The sequence below is a fragment of the Lissotriton vulgaris genome, chromosome 11 (assembly GCF_964263255.1).
Source record: "Lissotriton vulgaris chromosome 11, aLisVul1.2, whole genome shotgun sequence".
In the NCBI taxonomy this organism is placed as follows: domain Eukaryota; kingdom Metazoa; phylum Chordata; class Amphibia; order Caudata; family Salamandridae; genus Lissotriton; species Lissotriton vulgaris.
In genome coordinates, this window is record NC_141699.1 from 459574004 (window position 1) to 459592326 (window position 18323).

Consider the following 18323-nt stretch of genomic DNA (forward strand, 5'->3'; position numbering starts at 1 on the left):
AACACTTCCTTTTTCAGCAAAGCAGTCATTGGAGCCACCGCATCAGAAAAATGCGAGATGAAGCTTCGATAAAAATTGGCAAACCCTAACAGGACCTGCACATCCTTAACACAAGTCGGTCTAGGCCAAGTGACGATGGCCTCTATCTTCCGTGGATCCATCTGTATACCATTGACGGAGACAATGAATTCCAAAAACTCCACACTCGACCTGTGAAACTGGCACTTTTCCAGTTTGACGAACAACTGGTGCTCCTTCAACTTCTGCAGAATCTGAATTACATGTAGCTCGTGCTTGGTATTGGATTCGGAATAAATCAAAATGTCATCAATGTAAACAATAACACTTAAATCCAAAAACTTCCTCGACACCTCATTAATAAAAAACTGAAAAGCTGCCGGAGCATTACACAAACCAAAAGGCATAACACAATACTCAAATAAACCAAATTTTGTCCTAAAAGTAGTTTTCCATTCGTCTCCTGTCCGGACACGAATAAGGTAATATGCTCCCCTTAAATCCAACTTGGTGAGCACAGAAGCATGTTTCAACTGGTCCAACAACACCGGAATTAACGGAAGGGGATATTTGTTCTTTATAGTGACTTTATTAAGGGCCATATAATCTACACACACGCGTAAGCTACCCTCCTTCTTCGGTATAAAAAAGATAGCCCAAGATACAGAAGAAGAAGATGAACGAATAAACCCTTTGGCCGACATGTTGTCTACATACTCCTTCAAATGTCATTCCTCAGGTTCTGACAAAGCGTATATGCGGCTACATGGCAACGTAGCCCCAGGCACAAGATCAATACGGCAATCAAAGGACCGATGGGGTGGGAGACTATTTGCCTGACCCTTGTCAAATACCTCACCAAACATGGAATAAGGTGCTGGTAGTAATGAACTCTCACTTTCATCGCCTGCTGCAGCACAGGTCAACAGTGATATCCAGTCAGTGGCAACCTGATAACAATTCTGTAGACAATGAACGGAATCCAGGGTCACTGTTCGCCTCACCCAATCTATCCGAGGGTTGTGTAATTGTAACCATGGCACACCACGAACCACACAAAACGATGGAGCATCAATCAAATCAATACAGATGAACTCAGAATGACCATTATCGCATAGCAAACACAAAGATTCAGTTTGCCGCGTGATAGAACCCGATGACAACTCAGTCCCATCTATTGCACGTACAGGTTCAGGCTGCTCCTTAAATACACATGGGACCATTAACCTGTCAGCCAACTGTATATCCATGAAGTTGCCTGTTGCTCCCGAATCAATCAACACAGACACGGTGGAACGGTTAATACCTGAGATCACAAGACAGGCCGAGATAGTAAAATGTCGCGGCACTCTCTGCACTGCCCCTACTACCTCGTATGACATGTTATGCTTCTCTAGTGTCCGGACTCTATCCTGTTTTGCCAAGAATGCCACTGTATTCTTTGGTATCACACTAGATGGTTTTGTTGGACACTCACGAGCATAATGACCTGCACGACCACAAAATAAACACAAATTCAAATCCCGCCTTCTCTTTTTCTCATCAAATGTTAATGGACCTCTAACTCCCCCAATCTCCATAGGTTTAGGTCCTGGTTTAGGGTCACTGGGGGGGGGGGGGGGGTTTCTTCACTCTTTACCCACATGGCACGTGATGAATGAAAGCGGTTCCGCTCCCCACGCCTTTCCAACAACCGATGATTCAACTTCACCACCAGGTCAATGAATGCTACACAATCGGATGGAGGATCCACCACATGAGACACAACGTCTTTCAAATCTTCAGCTAACCCCTGGTAAAACGGAGAAGTTCTTTTTTCCATCGGCCATTGAGTTTCAGACACCAAACGATTAAAAGTGGCAATATAGGTTAACAAATCCTGCTTACCCTGCAGTAATTTCAATAATTCCACATCGCTTGCCTGCATGAAAACATGTTTGGCAAACAACCATCTCATCTGGTCCTTGAAAGCCTGATAAATATATAGCACCCTAGCATCATTATCTACCAATGGAACCGCCCACAGTGCTGCCGTTCCTGCTATATATGAAATGATGAACGCCACCTTGGCGGAATCATCCGGAAAAGCATTATTGCCGACACATAAAGTGCAGCTGACATTGATTCATGAACGTGCTATACTTGTTGCAGTCCCCTGAAAAACGTTTGGGGGCCGCCAACGGTACTGGGACAGGAGCTGTTACAGTCACTGCTATGGGAGTTCCTCCACTTGCTCCCTGCCCAGCCCCTCTTTCAAATTGGAAGGTGGCAGGTTGAACAACAGTTCCCTGACCCCTAGTCTGGTCCCTATTCTTCACTAAACTGAGCTCCTGTCTTAAGCCCAAATTCTCCTAACTTAGATCTAGTACCTGGGACTGTAAAGATGTAATCGCCCCCATAAGATCCTGTAAGGTAGGGCCACTATCTTCTACCATCGCATGCCCAGCCTCATTCATCCTCACCCGGGCAGTGTATACATTTGTGGGCTTGGTTTTCTGTCACCCTTTACATCCAGCTATGCCCAACACTGCAGAGGCGATGATGATCCCTATCCCCTACCCACACCCTTATGATGTGCGCTGAACTGGAATACAGGGCACAAATCACCAGGGCACCGGGAGAGGGAGGGATGCAAGAAACAAAAAGGTAGACAGCACTGGACTTCTATGGACGGGCACTCTCTTTATACACTGATGGCTCTATCTCATTGTAGGGATACCTGGATCAGGAAATACAAACAACAGTATCCTCAACATATAATTTGGGTAACAAGTGCTAACAATACATTCTAAGACCATGTACAAAACAGACACCCTCATAAACATAAAGGAACCCCTCTTACCAGAGCTCGTCAGCAGGAATATAAAGAAAATAATGTTCAGGGTTCATGTATGCAAAACAGAATGATATAATTCACGTGTCTTGACAGTCCAAAACTTGATAGTCCACAGAAACACACCCAGTGTTATGCAAAAACAGGAGAGAGAAAAAACAGGATTTAGGGGAAAAAGTCCTTAGACATAAAAAAACCCCTTTTTTATCAACAATGCTGTTGTTGTGCAAAACGACGTTGAGCGGCAACTAATACCAGGAAATGGCCGCTTTCCAGCCACTACGCAGCTGCGTAATGGTAATTCAATCCCAGCACACTACCAGGTCTCCAGTAACCAGATGGTGTTAACCCTGAAGGCTCTAAACATACCTTCCAGGGGGGTATACTTGCTCACGAATGACCAGCGTTGTACTGGCAAATGCACAAAAACAGGATCCGGCGGCTGCCGGACCCTCGATAATCTCCAGCAAATATCCCGCAAGGTTTAGGGCTCCAAAATCCAGGACTTTGATAGCGGGAAAAATCACATCCAATCCGACTCCGGGCCCAAGGCAAAAGGCGACAAGGGAACAAAACCAAGCAATGAGGCAGAGGTAGGTAATTCCATTTATACAGGAGCACACGCCCCCTGACTGTCAGGTGACCTGCATGTACATGGTCAAAGAAATGGGACTAGGAAGTCGGCAAATCCCTAACAGTACCCCCGCCCCCCGACAAAGTTCTTCCTACCAGACGGGGCTTGGAAGGATGACCCACATGAAATTTAATGAAAAGTGGTGTATGCACCGTGATGCAGATACATCCCCTGTAGGAGGCACAACGTTGGAGTTCAAGACAATGATTCAAAAGTTCATTTAAATGATTTTATTTCTTCAAGTAGAGATCAATTCATCGATATTGTCAATCATATCAGGAATATTAATCTTGTGCAAGTAAAGTAGCGGTGATGCGGGGGGAACGCCTCCGATGCATTTCGGGCCGGTGGCCCTTTTTCAAGGAGCGCTAGAGAGAAGACAAACTATAGTGAGGAGGAGGAAGTGAAAACAGAAAAACGGGTCAAGGCGATTACAGTGTCTATCAATGGTGAGGGCCGATGTAACAATAAGGGTAGTGGTGGGAGTGAAGGGTAGTCGGGTAGCGTCAGCGCGTGACGAGGGTAATGGACGGTGAAGGAGTGGGGTCGCAGGGGAGGTGAGCACAGGCGGTGCTGTCTAAAACTTACTTCTTAGCGCATGTAGTGAGGCTCACTACTTCCGGAAAGCTGAGACGCCTGAATGCGGTAAACTGCGGGAGCTAAATAAATGAAAGTGAGGAGGATAGAAAGTGAAAAAGGACTGAACTAAAAGTCGTGCGTGAGTGGGGCGAGTACTGTGGCGGCCATATTGGAAAGGTGTGCAATGTAAAGAAAGTAAAGAAGCAATGAGCAATGCATATCAGGTACAATAATAACAACAACAATGTTGAAAATTAGAGGAAACAGCTGAATTCGATACGATCATTGAGACCATGAGGTTTGGTGGTCTGAAGACGATAAATCCATTCAAGTTCTCGTTGAAGGAGGAATTTGTTCATGTTGATACCCTCTTTTTTGGTGACAGTTTCAAGGATGATGAACTGAAGTTGAGCGATGGTGTGTCTTGCTTCAATGAAATGTGTGGCGATGTTGGACTTGTCGTATTTCAACCGTATGTTAGATTTATGTTCATTCAAACGAACTTTGATCTTGCGTTCGGTCTTACCCACATACAGTTTACCACAGGGACATTTTAGTGCGTAGATGAGGTTCGAAGTGTCACAAGTAGCATTGACTGCAAGTTTGATTGGATGACCTTTCATCGGATGTCTGATAGTATTGCCTTTGATGATGTTATGGCAGTGACTGCAGTTGAGACATGGTTGAGTACCTTTGTATGTGATGGGGTGAGTGGAAGTGGTAGATAGAATCTCTTGGATATTTTTGCTTCTAGAGTAAGCAAACAATGGTGGTTGATTGAAAATGTCCCGAAAGTCTGGGTCCATCTGGAGAATGGGCCAGTGTTTCAGAATAATCCTCTTATACATGGTGCTGGAAGTGGAAAATTTTGAAACAAGAACAATGCGTTGAGCATCTTTTTTGGGTCTTTTGGTGAGACTTTCGTGTCTTGAAATTTTGGATACTCTGGATTCTGCCTCTTTAAGGATAGTTTCTGGATATCCTCGCTGGAGAAAACGTTCATGCATTTCATTCATCCGTGTGATGGTGGTGTTATCATCTGAGACAATGCGTTTGACACGCAACATTTGCGAAAATGGCATGTGTTTTTTAAGGGATCCCTGGTGGAAGCTTGAATAATGGAGGGTATTGTTACGGTCGGTGGGTTTCCTATATAGGTCCGTACTGAATCCCTGAGGGTTGATGGAAACATTAACATCTAGAAACGAGATTTGCGTTTCACTGATTTCCCATGTCAATTGAATTCTGTCATCCTTGGTATTGAGTTGCGTTAAGGCATCATGGAGTGACTCTTTAGTGTTTTTCCACACTAGGAATAGATCGTCAATGTATCGAACGTACATTTTCAAGTTGTCTTGGAAAACTTGATTGGAATAGATGTGTGTCTGTTCGAAATTGTCCATGTAAATATTTGCATAAGTGGGCGCGGCGCAGTTTCCCATTGCCATCCCGGACAACTGTAAGTACCATTTGGATTCGTTCTCAAAGTAACTGTGGTATAAAGTGTAATTCATTAATTCCAAGATGAATGATTGTAGTTGTGGGTCGATGGTGCTGTTTAGAAGAGCTGCTTCAATTGCATCGATGCCCCCTGAGTGGGGTATGGATGTATATAGGGAGTTGACGTCAGCTGTACATAGGATGTATGATTCATGATCTAGAAATTGCATGGTGGAGAGTTTGAGTAAGAAATCTGTCGTATCTTTGATGTGACTTATGGATTTGGTGACAAGCGGTTGCAGGTATTTATCGATGAATTTTCCGGTGGGTTCGTGAATGGAACCTCGGGTAGAAACGATCGGTCTGAATGGTGGGTTGTGAAGATTTTTGTGGATTTTGGGACTCATGTGGATGGTAGGACTCCTGGGAAATTCAATTAAGAGAAAGTTTTTGGTGCGATCTTCTATGATACCATTGCGGTGTGCACTGATAACAATGTTTTGTAAAGTTTTGTGAAACTCCCGGGTGGGGTTGTTATCCAATTGCATATATATTGAATTATCTTGTATGTGCTCCGGGAGTCGTTGAGTGTACAGAGACGAGTCTAAGATGACTAGGGCGCCGCCCTTGTCAGCTTTGATACACTTGATTGATACGTTATTGGCGAGAGACTTGAGGGTGTCACGATCTTTTCTGGTAAGGTTCTGATGTTTGGTTTTTTTTGGAAAAATTGAGTTTAGATAGATCATTGCGAACTAGGTTTTCAAATAGATCGATACTTTTGTGGCTGCAAGGCGCTTGAAAGGTACTGGTGGGTCGTAATCCCAGTAGTTCATCTGCATTGGCTTTGGAAGTGGGTGGTAGAACGTTGTCAAAGAAATGACGGAGTCTGAGTTTCCTGGTGAACTTGAAGGTACTAACCTCTAGTTCCAAGAGGTTGGTGGAGGTTACAGGAATGAATGAAGTGCCCTTCTCAAGAAGATTGATCTGTTGTTGAGGAATGATGGTGTTGGAAATGTTAATTACGAGACGTTCTTTCTGATCTTGGCCGTGCTGCGTGTATTGGGAGGATTGGTTTCTTTGTCTTTTTCTTTTGGTCTGGCTCCGCCTGAGTCTTCGGGTGGTGTTAGGCCTGATTCTAAAAAATGAACCGCAGAAGATGTGGCGGTGGAGGTGGCTGCTTCTTGGTCTTCAGGTGAGGTGGTAGTAGGTCTCCGGTTGGCGCGAGATGATGAATCGCTGGCTGAAGAGGAAGTATCAGATTGAGGGTTAGGTGGTCTATTACGACGTCGTTGGGCGTAGATGTCGGCCCAGGTGTATACCTCGTCAAGTTTATAGTCGAGAGTGTCTCTGCGAAACTTTCTAAGTTTGCGGTCATGGATTTCCTTGCGATGTTTTTCGAGAATGCTCTCGGTGTCTTCAAGGGTTTTGGTTAATTCTTCCGAAGTAAGCATCTTTTTCAATTCCTCATCGACCTCTTTGATTTCGTTTTCCAATTCTTTGAGAATGCCAGATAGTTCCTCCACAATTAATAGGATAAGGTCTAGGCTGCATTTGTTAAGGATGCCATCCCATTTGTCTTTGAATGATTTAGAGTTTTTACACAAAGATGGTCTTAAAGAAATCCGTAGGCCTCGTGGGATTCTGAGGGCCCGGTGATATTTTAACAGTGTACTCGCATGGAGTTTCTGATTGATGTGTCTTTTGGATAAGTAAAGAAGTTGTTTAATGCATTGCTCCTTGTTGCGTGCGGTTGAAGTGGTGGGGATGTCTTCCTCTATTAATGAATAGATACGATTGCGTTCGTCATCATCGTATGCCAGAGTGTGTGCTCTGGCTGGAGTGCTCTTACTGATCTCGTCGAATTGCATATTGTTAGCGTGCTCCCGCCTGATGGCGGAAATAGAATCAACGAAGAAAATGGATAAGGAGGGGCACAGCTGGTTTGTGGAAAATCCGTTGGATCAAAGGTAATAGGATTCGTGTGCGCTCGAGGGTCGTGGTTCCGTCAAACCACGGAGGTTCAATGAAAAGTGGTGTATGCACCGTGATGCAGATACATCCCCTGTAGGAGGCACAACGTTGGAGTTCAAGACAATGATTCAAAAGTTCATTTAAATGATTTTATTTCTTCAAGTAGAGATCAATTCATCGATATTGTCAATCATATCAGGAATATTAATCTTGTGCAAGTAAAGTAGCGGTGATGCGGGGGGAACGCCTCCGATGCATTTCGGGCCGGTGGCCCTTTTTCAAGGAGCGCTAGAGAGAAGACAAACTATAGTGAGGAGGAGGAAGTGAAAACAGAAAAACGGGTCAAGGCGATTACAGTGTCTATCAATGGTGAGGGCCGATGTAACAACAAGGGTAGTGGTGGGAGTGAAGGGTAGTCGGGTAGCGTCAGCGCGTGACGAGGGTAATGGACGGTGAAGGAGTGGGGTCGCAGGGGAGGTGAGCACAGGCGGTGCTGTCTAAAACTTACTTCTTAGCGCATGTAGTGAGGCTCACTACTTCCGGAAAGCTGAGACGCCTGAATGCGGTAAACTGCGGGAGCTAAATAAATGAAAGTGAGGAGGATAGAAAGTGAAAAAGGACTGAACTAAAAGTCGTGCGTGAGTGGGGCGAGTACTGTGGCGGCCATATTGGAAAGGTGTGCAATGTAAAGAAAGTAAAGAAGCAATGAGCAATGCATATCAGGTACAATAATAACAACAACAATGTTGAAAATTAGAGGAAACAGCTGAATTCGATACGATCATTGAGACCATGAGGTTTGGTGGTCTGAAGACGATAAATCCATTCAAGTTCTCGTTGAAGGAGGAATTTGTTCATGTTGATACCCCCTTTTTTGGTGACAGTTTCAAGGATGATGAACTGAAGTTGAGCGATGGTGCGTCTTGCTTCAATGAAATGTGTGGCGATGTTGGACTTGTCGTATTTCAACCGTATGTTAGATTTATGTTCATTCAAACGAACTTTGATCTTGCGTTCGGTCTTACCCACATACAGTTTACCACAGGGACATTTTAGTGCGTAGATGAGGTTCGAAGTGTCACAAGTAGCATTGACTGCAAGTTTGATTGGATGACCTTTCATCGGATGTCTGATAGTATTGCCTTTGATGATGTTATGGCAGTGACTGCAGTTGAGACATGGTTGAGTACCTTTGTATGTGATGGGGTGAGTGGAAGTGGTAGATAGAATCTCTTGGATATTTTTGCTTCTAGAGTAAGCAAACAATGGTGGTTGATTGAAAATGTCCCGAAAGTCTGGGTCCATCTGGAGAATGGGCCAGTGTTTCAGAATAATCCTCTTATACATGGTGCTGGAAGTGGAAAATTTTGAAACAAGAACAATGCGTTGAGCATCTTTTTTGGGTCTTTTGGTGAGACTTTCGTGTCTTGAAATTTTGGATACTCTGGATTCTGCCTCTTTAAGGATAGTTTCTGGATATCCTCGCTGGAGAAAACGTTCATGCATTTCATTCATCCGTGTGATGGTGGTGTTATCATCTGAGACAATGCGTTTGACACGCAACATTTGCGAAAATGGCATGTGTTTTTTAAGGGATCCCTGGTGGAAGCTTGAATAATGGAGGGTATTGTTACGGTCGGTGGGTTTCCTATATAGGTCCGTACTGAATCCCTGAGGGTTGATGGAAACATTAACATCTAGAAACGAGATTTGCGTTTCACTGATTTCCCATGTCAATTGAATTCTGTCATCCTTGGTATTGAGTTGCGTTAAGGCATCATGGAGTGACTCTTTAGTGTTTTTCCACACTAGGAATAGATCGTCAATGTATCGAACGTACATTTTCAAGTTGTCTTGGAAAACTTGATTGGAATAGATGTGTGTCTGTTCGAAATTGTCCATGTAAATATTTGCATAAGTGGGCGCGGCGCAGTTTCCTATTGCCATCCCGGACAACTGTAAGTACCATTTGGATTCGTTCTCAAAGTAACTGTGGTATAAAGTGTAATTCATTAATTCCAAGATGAATGATTGTAGTTGTGGGTCGATGGTGCTGTTTAGAAGAGCTGCTTCAATTGCATCGATGCCCCCTGAGTGGGGTATGGATGTATATAGGGAGTTGACGTCAGCTGTACATAGGATGTATGATTCATGATCTAGAAATTGCATGGTGGAGAGTTTGAGTAAGAAATCTGTCGTATCTTTGATGTGACTTATGGATTTGGTGACAAGCGGTTGCAGGTATTTATCGATGAATTTTCCGGTGGGTTCGTGAATGGAACCTCGGGTAGAAACGATCGGTCTGAATGGTGGGTTGTGAAGATTTTTGTGGATTTTGGGACTCATGTGGATGGTAGGACTCCTGGGAAATTCAATTAAGAGAAAGTTTTTGGTGCGATCTTCTATGATACCATTGCGGTGTGCACTGATAACAATGTTTTGTAAAGTTTTGTGAAACTCCCGGGTGGGGTTGTTATCCAATTGCATATATATTGAATTATCTTGTATGTGCTCCTGGAGTCGTTGAGTGTACAGAGACGAGTCTAAGATGACTAGGGCGCCGCCCTTGTCAGCTTTGATACACTTGATTGATACGTTATTGGCGAGAGACTTGAGGGTGTCACGATCTTTTCTGGTAAGGTTCTGATGTTTGGTTTTTTTTGGAAAAATTGAGTTTAGATAGATCATTGCGAACTAGGTTTTCAAATAGATCGATACTTTTGTGGCTGCAAGGCGCTTGAAAGGTACTGGTGGGTCGTAATCCCAGTAGTTCATCTGCATTGGCTTTGGAAGTGGGTGGTAGAACGTTGTCAAAGAAATGACGGAGTCTGAGTTTCCTGGTGAACTTGAAGGTACTAACCTCTAGTTCCAAGAGGTTGGTGGAGGTTACAGGAATGAATGAAGTGCCCTTCTCAAGAAGATTGATCTGTTGTTGAGGAATGATGGTGTTGGAAATGTTAATTACGAGACGTTCTTTCTGATCTTGGCCGTGCTGCGTGTATTGGGAGGATTGGTTTCTTTGTCTTTTTCTTTTGGTCTGGCTCCGCCTGAGTCTTCGGGTGGTGTTAGGCCTGATTCTAAAAAATGAACCGCAGAAGATGTGGCGGTGGAGGTGGCTGCTTCTTGGTCTTCAGGTGAGGTGGTAGTAGGTCTCCGGTTGGCGCGAGATGATGAATCGCTGGCTGAAGAGGAAGTATCAGATTGAGGGTTAGGTGGTCTATTACGACGTCGTTGGGCGTAGATGTCGGCCCAGGTGTATACCTCGTCAAGTTTATAGTCGAGAGTGTCTCTGCGAAACTTTCTAAGTTTGCGGTCATGGATTTCCTTGCGATGTTTTTCGAGAATGCTCTCGGTGTCTTCAAGGGTTTTGGTTAATTCTTCCGAAGTAAGCATCTTTTTCAATTCCTCATCGACCTCTTTGATTTCGTTTTCCAATTCTTTGAGAATGCCAGATAGTTCCTCCACAATTAATAGGATCAGGTCTAGGCTGCATTTGTTAAGGATGCCATCCCATTTGTCTTTGAATGATTTAGAGTTTTTACACAAAGATGGTCTTAAAGAAATCCGTAGGCCTCGTGGGATTCTGAGGGCCCGGTGATATTTTAACAGTGTACTCGCATGGAGTTTCTGATTGATGTGTCTTTTGGATAAGTAAAGAAGTTGTTTAATGCATTGCTCCTTGTTGCGTGCGGTTGAAGTGGTGGGGATGTCTTCCTCTATTAATGAATAGATACGATTGCGTTCGTCATCATCGTATGCCAGAGTGTGTGCTCTGGCTGGAGTGCTCTTACTGATCTCGTCGAATTGCATATTGTTAGCGTGCTCCCGCCTGATGGCGGAAATAGAATCAACGAAGAAAATGGATAAGGAGGGGCACAGCTGGTTTGTGGAAAATCCGTTGGATCAAAGGTAATAGGATTCGTGTGCGCTCGAGGGTCGTGGTTCCGTCAAACCACGGAGGTTCAATGAAAAGTGGTGTATGCACCGTGATGCAGATACATCCCCTGTAGGAGGCACAACGTTGGAGTTCAAGACAATGATTCAAAAGTTCATTTAAATGATTTTATTTCTTCAAGTAGAGATCAATTCATCGATATTGTCAATCATATCAGGAATATTAATCTTGTGCAAGTAAAGTAGCGGTGATGCGGGGGGAACGCCTCCGATGCATTTCGGGCCGGTGGCCCTTTTTCAAGGAGCGCTAGAGAGAAGACAAACTATAGTGAGGAGGAGGAAGTGAAAACAGAAAAACGGGTCAAGGCGATTACAGTGTCTATCAATGGTGAGGGCCGATGTAACAACAAGGGTAGTGGTGGGAGTGAAGGGTAGTCGGATAGCGTCAGCGCGTGACGAGGGTAATGGACGGTGAAGGAGTGGGGTCGCAGGGGAGGTGAGCACAGGCGGTGCTGTCTAAAACTTACTTCTTAGCGCATGTAGTGAGGCTCACTACTTCCGGAAAGCTGAGACGCCTGAATGCGGTAAACTGCGGGAGCTAAATAAATGAAAGTGAGGAGGATAGAAAGTGAAAAAGGACTGAACTAAAAGTCGTGCGTGAGTGGGGCGAGTACTGTGGCGGCCATATTGGAAAGGTGTGCAATGTAAAGAAAGTAAAGAAGCAATGAGCAATGCATATCAGGTACAATAATAACAACAACAATGTTGAAAATTAGAGGAAACAGCTGAATTCGATACGATCATTGAGACCATGAGGTTTGGTGGTCTGAAGACGATAAATCCATTCAAGTTCTCGTTGAAGGAGGAATTTGTTCATGTTGATACCCCCTTTTTTGGTGACAGTTTCAAGGATGATGAACTGAAGTTGAGCGATGGTGCGTCTTGCTTCAATGAAATGTGTGGCGATGTTGGACTTGTCGTATTTCAACCGTATGTTAGATTTATGTTCATTCAAACGAACTTTGATCTTGCGTTCGGTCTTACCCACATACAGTTTACCACAGGGACATTTTAGTGCGTAGATGAGGTTCGAAGTGTCACAAGTAGCATTGACTGCAAGTTTGATTGGATGACCTTTCATCGGATGTCTGATAGTATTGCCTTTGATGATGTTATGGCAGTGACTGCAGTTGAGACATGGTTGAGTACCTTTGTATGTGATGGGGTGAGTGGAAGTGGTAGATAGAATCTCTTGGATATTTTTGCTTCTAGAGTAAGCAAACAATGGTGGTTGATTGAAAATGTCCCGAAAGTCTGGGTCCATCTGGAGAATGGGCCAGTGTTTCAGAATAATCCTCTTATACATGGTGCTGGAAGTGGAAAATTTTGAAACAAGAACAATGCGTTGAGCATCTTTTTTGGGTCTTTTGGTGAGACTTTCGTGTCTTGAAATTTTGGATACTCTGGATTCTGCCTCTTTAAGGATAGTTTCTGGATATCCTCGCTGGAGAAAACGTTCATGCATTTCATTCATCCGTGTGATGGTGGTGTTATCATCTGAGACAATGCGTTTGACACGCAACATTTGCGAAAATGGCATGTGTTTTTTAAGGGATCCCTGGTGGAAGCTTGAATAATGGAGGGTATTGTTACGGTCGGTGGGTTTCCTATATAGGTCCGTACTGAATCCCTGAGGGTTGATGGAAACATTAACATCTAGAAACGAGATTTGCGTTTCACTGATTTCCCATGTCAATTGAATTCTGTCATCCTTGGTATTGAGTTGCGTTAAGGCATCATGGAGTGACTCTTTAGTGTTTTTCCACACTAGGAATAGATCGTCAATGTATCGAACGTACATTTTCAAGTTGTCTTGGAAAACTTGATTGGAATAGATGTGTGTCTGTTCGAAATTGTCCATGTAAATATTTGCATAAGTGGGCGCGGCGCAGTTTCCCATTGCCATCCCGGACAACTGTAAGTACCATTTGGATTCGTTCTCAAAGTAACTGTGGTATAAAGTGTAATTCATTAATTCCAAGATGAATGATTGTAGTTGTGGGTCGATGGTGCTTTTTAGAAGAGCTGCTTCAATTGCATCGATGCCCCCTGAGTGGGGTATGGATGTATATAGGGAGTTGACGTCAGCTGTACATAGGATGTATGATTCATGATCTAGGAATTGCATGGTGGAGAGTTTGAGTAAGAAATCTGTCGTATCTTTGATGTGACTTATGGATTTGGTGACAAGCGGTTGCAGGTATTTATCGATGAATTTTCCGGTGGGTTCGTGAATGGAACCTCGGGTAGAAACGATCGGTCTGAATGGTGGGTTGTGAAGATTTTTGTGGATTTTGGGACTCATGTGGATGGTAGGACTCCTGGGAAATTCAATTAAGAGAAAGTTTTTGGTGCGATCTTCTATGATACCATTGCGGTGTGCACTGATAACAATGTTTTGTAAAGTTTTGTGAAACTCCCGGGTGGGGTTGTTATCCAATTGCATATATATTGAATTATCTTGTATGTGCTCCTGGAGTCGTTGAGTGTACAGAGACGAGTCTAAGATGACTAGGGCGCCGCCCTTGTCAGCTTTGATACACTTGATTGATACGTTATTGGCGAGAGACTTGAGGGTGTCACGATCTTTTCTGGTAAGGTTCTGATGTTTGGTTTTTTTGGAAAAATTGAGTTTAGATAGATCATTGCGAACTAGGTTTTCAAATAGATCGATACTTTTGTGGCTGCAAGGCGCTTGAAAGGTACTGGTGGGTCGTAATCCCAGTAGTTCATCTGCATTGGCTTTGGGAGTGGGTGGTAGAACGTTGTCAAAGAAATGACGGAGTCTGAGTTTCCTGGTGAACTTGAAGGTACTAACCTCTAGTTCCAAGAGGTTGGTGGAGGTTACAGGAATGAATGAAGTGCCCTTCTCAAGAAGATTGATCTGTTGTTGAGGAATGATGGTGTTGGAAATGTTAATTACGAGACGTTCTTTCTGATCTTGGCCGTGCTGCGTGTATTGGGAGGATTGGTTTCTTTGTCTTTTTCTTTTGGTCTGGCTCCGCCTGAGTCTTCGGGTGGTGTTAGGCCTGATTCTAAAAAATGAACCGCAGAAGATGTGGCGGTGGAGGTGGCTGCTTCTTGGTCTTCAGGTGAGGTTTACGCAAATGAATTCTTAATCAAATGAAATTTACGCACCAGCCGAGGGGCATGGACACTACTTGCTAATTCCCAAGTTCTATCCTGTGATGTATAGCCCTTCCAGTCAACTAGATAATACAACTTCCCTCTCCTACGCCTCAAATCTAAGATGGCATGCACCTCAAACTCCTCATGACCATCTATCACCAAAGGTGGTGGAGGATGCAGCATCTGCATGGCCTTTACATAGGGCTTAATAAGGGAAGTGTGAAAAACAGGATGAACCCCATAGTCACCCGGGAATTCTAACTTCATCGCCACAGGATTGACTACTTTACAGATAGTGAAGGGGCCCACGTAACAGGGCTGCAGTTTCCTAGTCCCCTTTATGTGGAGATTCTTAGTGGCCAACCACACTTGATCCCCTACCGCATACAACGGAGCTGGAACCCTATGTTTGTCAGCCTGCTCCTTCATTGCCACCTTAGCCTTCTGTAAGTTTGTCTGTGCCTCTTCCCATATATGTGTCAATGATTTACTTAATGTGTCGATAGCCGGCACAAGCCCAGAAGGCTGCATAGGTAGAGCTCTAGGATCGTATGTGGCACTGTGACTGTTCGGCGATACTAGGAAGCAAGTTCTAATGAGTTACTTTACTGTGTTTAAACACGCAGCAGCACCTGCAAGACCATATGTTATTCACCTCAGGAACCTGCATGCACCCTAACGGCTTCTGGTATTTTTGCTGCTCCTGCCGCACAGTGCCTGCTGGCTGCACAGCATTCAGGGATACAGCCAAGATTTGTAACAGCATTCAGCAATACTGCCAAGACTTGCAATGTGACTACAAGTGAGGCGCTACGTAGCATTAAATTATGCTGCAGCATGCAAGATTTGAAAAGTGCTTCATGATCAGTAAGGAACCTTGGGGCTCACCAATGGCTGCTGGTGTACACTGCTTCTACCGCTTGCAACGGCTGCCGGCACTTTATAGGTGGTATAGCGTTAAACTGCATGCTATGCTGCTTAGAATTTAGCAGCACTGCCAAGATTGGTAATATACCACCGGAACCGGGTGCTTGCTTCTTTTATAACTTTGCATCATGAACTGTAAATAGAGTTACATTCACCACGACTCGCTAGTGCGATAATCAGTGAGTGAGTGTTAAGAACCTGAATACTTCCTAACAGCCGCCAGCCCTTACGCCTTCTGCTTCTCAACATTCTTAATCAAAACTAAATCTCAGTATACTATTCCAGAAGCTCAGTCAAAGAGAAACTATCTCTAACTGGTAGCAAGTACCCTAGGAAGCAAGTGCTTTTAGGGACATTTGCCCTCACTTACCAGAAAGGTGACATGCTTCATCATTGGGCTATGCTCCTTGCCAAGCCGGCGCTGCATTGCCTGGTGGGCCCCACAAGAGGGCACTTTACCGGGCATCTTTTTTTATCAAAATATGCCAGATGAGCGCATTAGGACAGAGGATGTTGTGTCCAAAAATGTGAAAAGATTGGCAAAAATGTGAACATAAAATCAACTGTCGACGAGATGCCACAATGCATTTATTGTGATCTTCCTGGTCAATATTGAGATTAAAAGAGATGACAGAGAAATTTAGAAATAATTGTCCCTTTCTCTGTTAGTGAGAAAGTGTTGGTCACCTATAGACCTGGCAGTAGGCAAGGGTCTATACGTCAGGTCAATATGTTTTATGCCTTTTGTAGTCATTCAGTGATCTGTTTGCATTTCGTCAGGACCCAAAAGAAAAACAAATCAGGTAAATTTGACTTAATCTTCTCTGCGGAATGAGGAGATCAGTATCCACTCAAAACCCCACACAATGCTTAGGTGATAAGGTGCCTATTACCACCTTACCAACACAGGAGTAGTACTGGCTAACTGAGTGCTCTAGAAATGGTAACCATCCTTAAAGTCAGGACAGATTGACCTATCCAATGGGATGGACGCAACATTAGAGGGTGACTTGCTGACTCCGAGAGCTAATAGCACCTTCTCCTGTCCGGGCTTCCTAGACCCGTCCCAGTCTGGGTTTCGCAGCAACCACAGCACCGAAACTACCCTCATTGCCGCCACCAACAACATCAGGACCCTGCTAGACAACAGAAAAACAGCGGGCCTCATCCTCCTGGACCTGTCAGCTGCCTTCGACACAGTCGGCCACCACACTCTATGAACACGCCTTCACGATGCCGGAATTCAAGAGAAGGCCCTGGACTGGACCAACTCCTTCCTATCCAGCAGAACTCAGAGTGTCCGCCTCCCACCCTTCCGCTCCAATGCCACTGAGATCATCTGCGGCGTACCCCAGAGCTCATCCCTCAGCCCGACGCTGTTCAACATCTACATGGCAGCCTTTGTCCACGTCGCCCGACAGCACAACCTCAACATTATCTCCTACGCCGATGACACCCAGCTGATCCTCTCCCTCACCAATGACCCTCACACCACAAAAAACAACCTTCATGAAGAAATGAAGGCCGTCGCCGAATGGATGAAGAACAGCCGACTGAAACTGACCTCGGACAAGACAGAGGTCCTCATCCTCGGCCCCACCCCATCAGCCTGGGATGACTCCTGGTGGCCGACAATGCTAGGAACAGCCCAGATACCCACTGACCACACATGCAACCTAGGCGTCATCCTTGACTCCACCCTCTCCATGACTAAGCAGGTGAACGCCGTCTCCTCATCCTGCTTCAACACCCTCCGAATTCTCCGCAGGATTTTCAAGTGGATCCCCACCGAAACAAGAAGAACGGTCACTCAGGCCCTCGTCACCAGCAGGCTGGACTACGGAAACGCCTTCTACGCAGGAGCTTCGGCCAAGCTCCTGAGACGGCTGCAACACATCCAGAACGCCTCTTCACGTCTGATTCTCGACATCCCATGCCAAAGCCACATCACACACCCCCTGAGAGACCTGCACTGGCTCCCCGTCAACAAGAGGATAACCTTCAAGCTCCTCATCCACGCACACAAAGCTCTCCACAACACCGGACCAGCATCCCTCAACAGACGACTGCTTCTACACCCCCACCCGCCAGCTCCGCTCTGCCGACCTCGCACTCGCCACAATACCCCACATCTGAAGAACGACCTCAAGCGTCAGATCCTTCTCCCACCTCGCCGCCAAGACCTGGAACACCCTCCCCACCAAACTACAGCAGACCCAAGACCTACTGGCCTTCAGAAGACTCCTCAAGACCTGGCTCTTAGATCAGTAGCAGCAACTCCCCACCCCCCCCACCCCAAGCTTGTTGAGACCCTCATGGGTATGTTGTGCACTCTGTAAATGGCTTGATTGATTGATTATTAACCTGCACATTGGCAGTGGTAGTGAAAAATAACAGGTCGCCTGATAAACTGCCAAGTGTAATGTGTTTATTGCAGCTCGCCAGTGCGACAATCAGTGAGCAAGTGTTAAGGAGGTAGTGAACAATAACAGGAATAATTAGATACTGCCAAGTGAGGCCATTAGCCTGTTCTGCAATTATTGTATATGGGTGGTGGCAGCATGCTTCTCACCTAACTGTACTTAACAACTGTATTACCTAACTTGGAAGGTGTGGTGTTTTGCCAAGTATTGCTTTTAACTGTTGGGTTGCAACAACTGTGGTGGGGCATTAACAGTGGCTGTGTGAAATTATGAAATTACTTACTGAAATATGGCTGTGTGAAATTACTGCATATTACTTAACCATCTGTCACATTATATTGCATGTTGAGCTGCCCAAGTATGGTTGTGTCTTAAGGCTGATCTGGGCTAAACTTGCTGTGTAGTGGATCAG